Source organism: Triticum dicoccoides, chromosome 1A (genome assembly GCF_002162155.2).
Source record: "Triticum dicoccoides isolate Atlit2015 ecotype Zavitan chromosome 1A, WEW_v2.0, whole genome shotgun sequence".
Taxonomy (NCBI): domain Eukaryota; kingdom Viridiplantae; phylum Streptophyta; class Magnoliopsida; order Poales; family Poaceae; genus Triticum; species Triticum dicoccoides.
This window is the reverse complement of record NC_041380.1, coordinates 410,068,188-410,074,704: the sequence shown is the minus strand read 5'-3', so window position 1 is coordinate 410,074,704 and position 6,517 is coordinate 410,068,188.

Here is a 6,517-nt window from a genome sequence, read left to right as displayed (position 1 = left end):
AGATGATGGAGCAGAGTTAGGTGGGTTTTTGGGCCAAATTGGAGGGGTGTTGGGCTGCAACACACATGAGGCCTTTTCGGTCCCTCGGTTAACCGTTGGAGTATCAAACGAAGTCCAAATGATACGAAACTTGACAGGCGGTCTACCGGTAGTAAACCAAGGCCGCTTGGCAAGTCTCGGTCCAATCCGGAAATGTTTAATCCCCATACACGAAATAAAGGTAGAAAAGACCACCGGAGGAGAACGAAGCGCCGGGATGCAAAACGGACAACGGGGAAAAAGCTCGAATGCATGAGACGAACACGTATGCAAATGCAATGCACATGATGACATGATATGAGATGCATGACAACGATAACAACACACGGAGACAAGGACCCGAACCCGAGAAAATAAATATAACTTAACGCCGGAAACAGCAAGAGTTGGAGTACAAATTGGGAAAGTTACATCCGGGGTGTTACAACACTCCACCACTACGAAAGGATCTCGTCCCGAGATCTAGGATTGAAAGAACGCCGGGTACTCAGAACAGAGGTGATCCTCGCGTTCCCAGGTAGTTCCACGGTCGGAATGGTGTGACCACTTTACTTTGAGAAATTTGATTGACTTGTTGCTAGTCTTGCGTTCAGTCTCTTCAAGAATAGCAACTGGGTGCTCACGATAAGAGAGATCTTCTTGGAGCTCAATGTCCTCGAAGTTGACGGTGCGGTCAGGAGTCTTGAAGCACTTTCGAAGCTGAGAGACATGGAACACGTCATGAACATTTGCAAAGTTTGAAGGAAGCTCGAGTTGATAGGCGAGGTCGCCTCTCTTGCTGACAATCTTGAAAGGTCCCACGTATCTGGGGGCAAGCTTCCCTTTGATACCGAAGCGACGAGTACCTTTCATAGGAGAGACGCAGAGGTAAACATGATCTCCGATCTCGAAAGCCAAATCACGGTGCTTACTATCATAGTAGTTCTTCTGACGAGATTGGGCTGCTTTGAGGTTATCACGAATGACTTTGAACATTTCTTCTGTCTCTGTGATTAAGTCATTACCCAAAAGCTGACGTTCACCGGTTTCCGACCAGTTGAGAGGGGTATGGCACTTCCTGCCATACAGAATTTCAAATGGGGCCTTGCCCAAACTTGCTTGAAAACTGTTGTTGTAGGAGAATTCAGCATAAGGAAGACAATCCTCCCACTTCATGCCGAAGGAGATCACACAAGCCCTGAGCATATCTTCAAGAATCTGGTTGACACGCTCGACTTGACCGCTAGTTTGAGGATGGAAAGCTGTGCTGAAGCAGATGTTCATGCCCATGGCCTTCTGAAAAGAATCCCAAAACTTTGAGGTAAAGATGCTGCCACGGTCTGAAGAGATCACTTGAGGAATACCGTGCAGTGAGACAATACGAGAGGTATAGAGTTCTGCCAATTGAGCTGCAGTGATCGACTCTTTGATAGGCGGAAAGTGAGCCACTTTGGTGAGTTTGTCGATGACAATGAATATAGCATCATTGCCACTCTTGGACTTTGGAAACCCAGTCACGAAGTCCATTTCAATGTGGTCAAACTTCCATTCTGGAATGGCAAGAGGTTGGAGGAGACCTGGTGGCCTTTGGTGTTCTGCCTTCACTCTTCTGCACACATCACATTCATTCACGAATTGAGCGATCTCGCGCTTCATTCGAGTCCACCAATAAGCTTGCTTGAGGTCCTGATACATCTTCGTGCTCCCAGCGTGGATGGAGAGGAGAGAATTGTGAGCCTCGTTCATGATCACTTTACGGAGGTCACCTTTGGGAAAAAAAATACGATCCTCGAAGAAGAGAGTGTCCTTGTCATCAAGGCGGTAGCACTTGTACTTGGACTGACTCTTGGCAATCCCAATCTTCACCTTTTTCACCATAGTATCAAGTAGCTGGGCTTGGCGAATCTGGTCTTCCAAGGTAGGAGAGACTAGAAGGTTGGCGAGGAGACCTTGAGGAACAACTTGCAGATTAAGCTTGCGGAAAGCTTCACAAAGCTCGGGTTAATAAGGCTTGAGAATCAGACTGTTGCAGTAAGCTTTCCTGCTCAATGCGTCAGCAATCACATTAGCCTTGCCTGGAGTATACTCAATACTCGGATTATACTCTTGAATCATTTCGACCCATCGAGTTTGCCTGAGGTTGAGATTAGGCTGAGTGAAGATGTACTTGAGACTCTTGTGATCAGTGAAAATGTCCACTTTTCTTCCCAATAGAAGATGTCTCCAAGTCAAAAGAGCATGCACAACTGCCGCCAACTCGAGATCATGAGTGGGGTAGTTCTTCTCATTAGGCTTCAATTGGCGAGAGGTATAAGCAACAACTTTCTTCTCTTGCATCAATACTGCACCAAGACCTTGGAGAGAGGCATCACAAAAGACCTCGTACGGCTTGGATTCATCAGGCGGAGTCAGAACTGGAGCAGTGATCAATTTCTCTTTCAAAGTGTTGAAAGCAATGTCACACTCCGGAGACCAAACGTACTTGATGTGCTTCTGAAGAAGATTTGAGAGAGGCTTCGTGATCTTAGAAAAGTTTTCAACGAATCTTCGGCAATAGCTTGCGAGACCGAGGAAGCTACGGAGTTGCTTCACATTCTGAGGAGGTTCCCAATTCACAATTGCAGACACCTTCTCAGGATTCACGGCAATGCCCTTGGCAGAGATGATATGACCAAGATAAAGAACCTCATCGAGCCAAAATTCACACTTGGAGAACTTGGCGTAGAACTGATGTTCCCTGAGCTTATCAAGAACCAAACGCAAGTGCTTGGCATGATCTTCCTTATTCTTGGAGAAAACCAGAATGTCATCGAGATAGACCAAAACGAAGTCATTGGTGTAGGTGTTGAAGATGAAGTTCATCATGCGGGAGAACGTCAGAGGAGCGTTGACGAGGCCAAAAGACATGACAGTGTATTCATATCAACCAAAGCTTGTCCTGAAAGCCGTCTTGGGAATATCTTGCTCACGGATTCGAATTTTATGATAACCCATACGGAGATCAAGCTTAGAGAATACTCGAGCACCTTTGAGTTGTTCGAACAGCTCATTGATGTTGGGAAGTGGGTATTTGTTCTTGATGGTCTTCTTGTTCACTGGACGGTAATCAACACAAAGTTGGTCTGTTCCATCCTTCTTCTTCACAAAAAGAACACCACAACCCCACAGAGAAGAACTAGGCCGGATGAGACCCATTTTTTCTTGAATATTGAGTTGCTTCTTTAGCTTCTTCAACTCTTCAGGTCCGAGCTTGTAAGGACGTTTGCACACAGGTTTCGTGCCAGGCTCAAGATCAATAACGAATTCAACTGGCCGGTGCGGAGGCATTCCTGGAAGCTCTTCTGGAAAGACGTCCTGATATTCGCAAACGAATGGAATTTGCGAGATAGCATCCAATTCACCCTTCTCATTGAGAGAAAACAGACGGATGGTATCATCACGAGCGGCAAAGACAATTACATCCTCAGACGAATGAGTCAATTGAATCTGCCTGGCTGCACAATCAAGCTGAGCCTTGTGCTTAGACAGCCAATCCATCCCGAGAATAAGATCAATATCCGAGTCGCCAAGAACATTTGGAGAGGACAAGAACTTATAGTCACCCAAAGTGATAGTAACATCCGGAACGCATACTCGAGATGTCATTTGACGGGCCGGAGAGACGATAGCCAACGGTTTCGGCAACACTTGAGTAACAAAATCATGCTTAGATGCAAAAGGTCTCGAGATGAAACAATGCGATGCACCCGTGTCAAAAAGAACTTTTGCAGGAACATCGTTAATAGGAAGGTTACCCATAATCACATCTGACGAGTCCTCTGCCTGAGCTGCATTCATCAAATTGACCTTGGCGTGCTTGGGGTTATGCTTGACCACAGCTGTACTTGCCGATCAGACAGGAGGAGGAGGAAGATGCCTCTGGTTGAAACACTTGTTGGCATAGTGACCCTTCTGTTGGCACTTGTTGCACGTGACCTATGAAAACAGACGGTGATACGGAGCACTCGATCTTGGAGCTTGAGACGAAGTCTTGTTCTGAAAGCCAGGATTGGGTGGGTGGGAAGAACCACTGCCACCTTTGCTATTCTGCTGATACGGCTGACGGAACGGAGAAGGAGGAAGCCAAAACTTCTGCTACTTGGCCACTTGAGTAGAGGAAGAAGGATTAACATCTCTGACTCGCTTCTTGGAAGCATCACACCTCAACTGAGCAGCCTCTTGCTTCAATGTCATGTTGTAGAACTCATCGTATCTCAAGGGCTCAAAGAGAACAAGAGCTAGCTGAATTTCTTCTCTGAGACCACCCCTGAACTGGTATATCATGCTCTTCTCATCAGGGACGTCCTGCTTGGCAAAGCGAGCGAGCTTCTGGAACAACTTGTTGTAGTCATAGACAGATAAAGAGCCTTGCTTCAGGTTGCGTAATTCCTCACGCTTGCTTTCAACCACGCTCTGCGGAATATGATGAGCTCGGAAATCTCGACGGAAATCATCCCAAGTAATAACACGTCCACCTCTGGAGTCCTTGTACTGCTGAAACCATTCTGCAGCTTGATCTTTGAGTAGGAAGGAAGCAAACTTAACAAAGTCCTCAGGCCTGACGTTACTACACTCGAAATGCTTGCACAGATCCGCAAGCCAATCGTCAGCATCGGTTGCCTCAACACAATTGCTGAAAGTCTTTGGCCCGTTAGCAAGGAACTGGTTGAGTGTGGCAAAGTGATTCTGATTGCTGCCTTGATTCCCTTGGTTGCCTTGATTGCGCTCTTGAAGAATTTTCATGATCAACTGTGTGTTTGCATTGGTTGCGGCCATCACAGCTTGCCATGCCTCTGGAGGAGGTGGAGGTGGTGGCGGATCAGGATTCGGAGTCGTGCGCGTTGGAGGAGCCATCCTGAAGAGGTTGACCACCATTAGCACATTGATAGATAAATATTGAAGCTGAATCCAACGGAATGAAAATTGCAACATATAGTCTTCACATCCGAACAAAATGAACGAATGCATTCCTCTTGAAATGGTCACATATCCATAAATTGAGAAGCCACGTAGAATTAAGGTAGAGAAATAAATCAACAAGGTACGGATCAAGAACGAATAATCGGTAAGAAATCCCAATCTCAAACCAATATCCGTGGAAGAAGAACTAGAGCTAATAGAATTCCCACCTATGAAACTCCCGAACCTTTCCGGTTATGCAATCAGGTGTGTTGGGGATACAGGGGAAGCATAATATCTCACCTAAACTAGCAAATCCTACATCCAACTGTATCCATCCTTCAACACATAACCAAGAAACCTTCGGAAATCATCTACCTCAACCTTCGAAAAGCATCCGTTATACAAGTTATGGCGATACTCCCGAACTCCCGCCCCAGTATTGGGTGGCGTCGAGGTTATCTCACCAACGAACTGCATAAAAGAGATTTTCGATGTCGGCGTACTAAACTCAGGTATTCCAGAACTGCAACAATAAAATTATGATGACAACACCTCAGAGCTCAACTCCCCGGGACACTTCCACTAAACCCCTGACAGGAGGCACCAAGACAATATTCTCATCATAAAACCATCGGAACGATTCCAAGATACCCGCGTGATCCTAAAAAAAATTTAGTGAAATTTGAGAAGAGAAGAGTCAAAACTCTACATCAGGATACCTTACCAGAGCGATGAGGAGACTGGGAAGTAAAAGAATTCCTAATCTCTCTGATATATAATTCCTAAAAGACTCAAAACATTTTTCTAGACACAACTCGGCCGCTAAAAACGATCAAGCAATGGGGCTCCTAAGGTCGGGGAAGGCTCTCATTACCAACTTGTAACACCCTCGATGCGACTATAGCTCCCACGTGTCGAGGCACGACTTAGAGACATAATCGCATTGAAGGCATATGTCGCAAGTTAGGCAATCTTCACAAACATCCCATGTAATATAATAATAAAAGGGGAGATAACATAGTTGGCTTACACTCGCCACGTCAATCAAGTACATAAATAACATTACATCAACCAAACACTCATGGCCCGACTACGGCGCCAAAATAAAAGAGAACCCAACATGCGACATGGTCCCAATCACCCCCAACTGGGCACCACTACTGATCGTCGGGAAAGGAAACATAGTAACATTGAGAGTCTTCGTCAAACTCCCACTTGAGCTCATACGCGTCTCCTGGAGCGGAATCATCAGGCCCTGCATCTGGTGTAATAGTAATTTGTGAGCCACAGGGACTCAGCAATCTCGCACCCTCGCGATCAAGACTATTTAAGCTTATAGGTATGGCAAGGTAAATATATATGTGGAGCTGCAGCAAGCGACTAGCAAATATGGTGGCTAACTTATTCGCAAAAGAGAGCGAGAAGAGGAGGCAAAGCGCGAGCGAGAAACTAGAGAGCAACCTCCGCAAACATAACTCCAACACCGTGTCCGCTTCCCGGACTCCGCCGAGAAGAGGCCATCACGGTAACACACTCAGTTGATTCATTTTAATTAAGT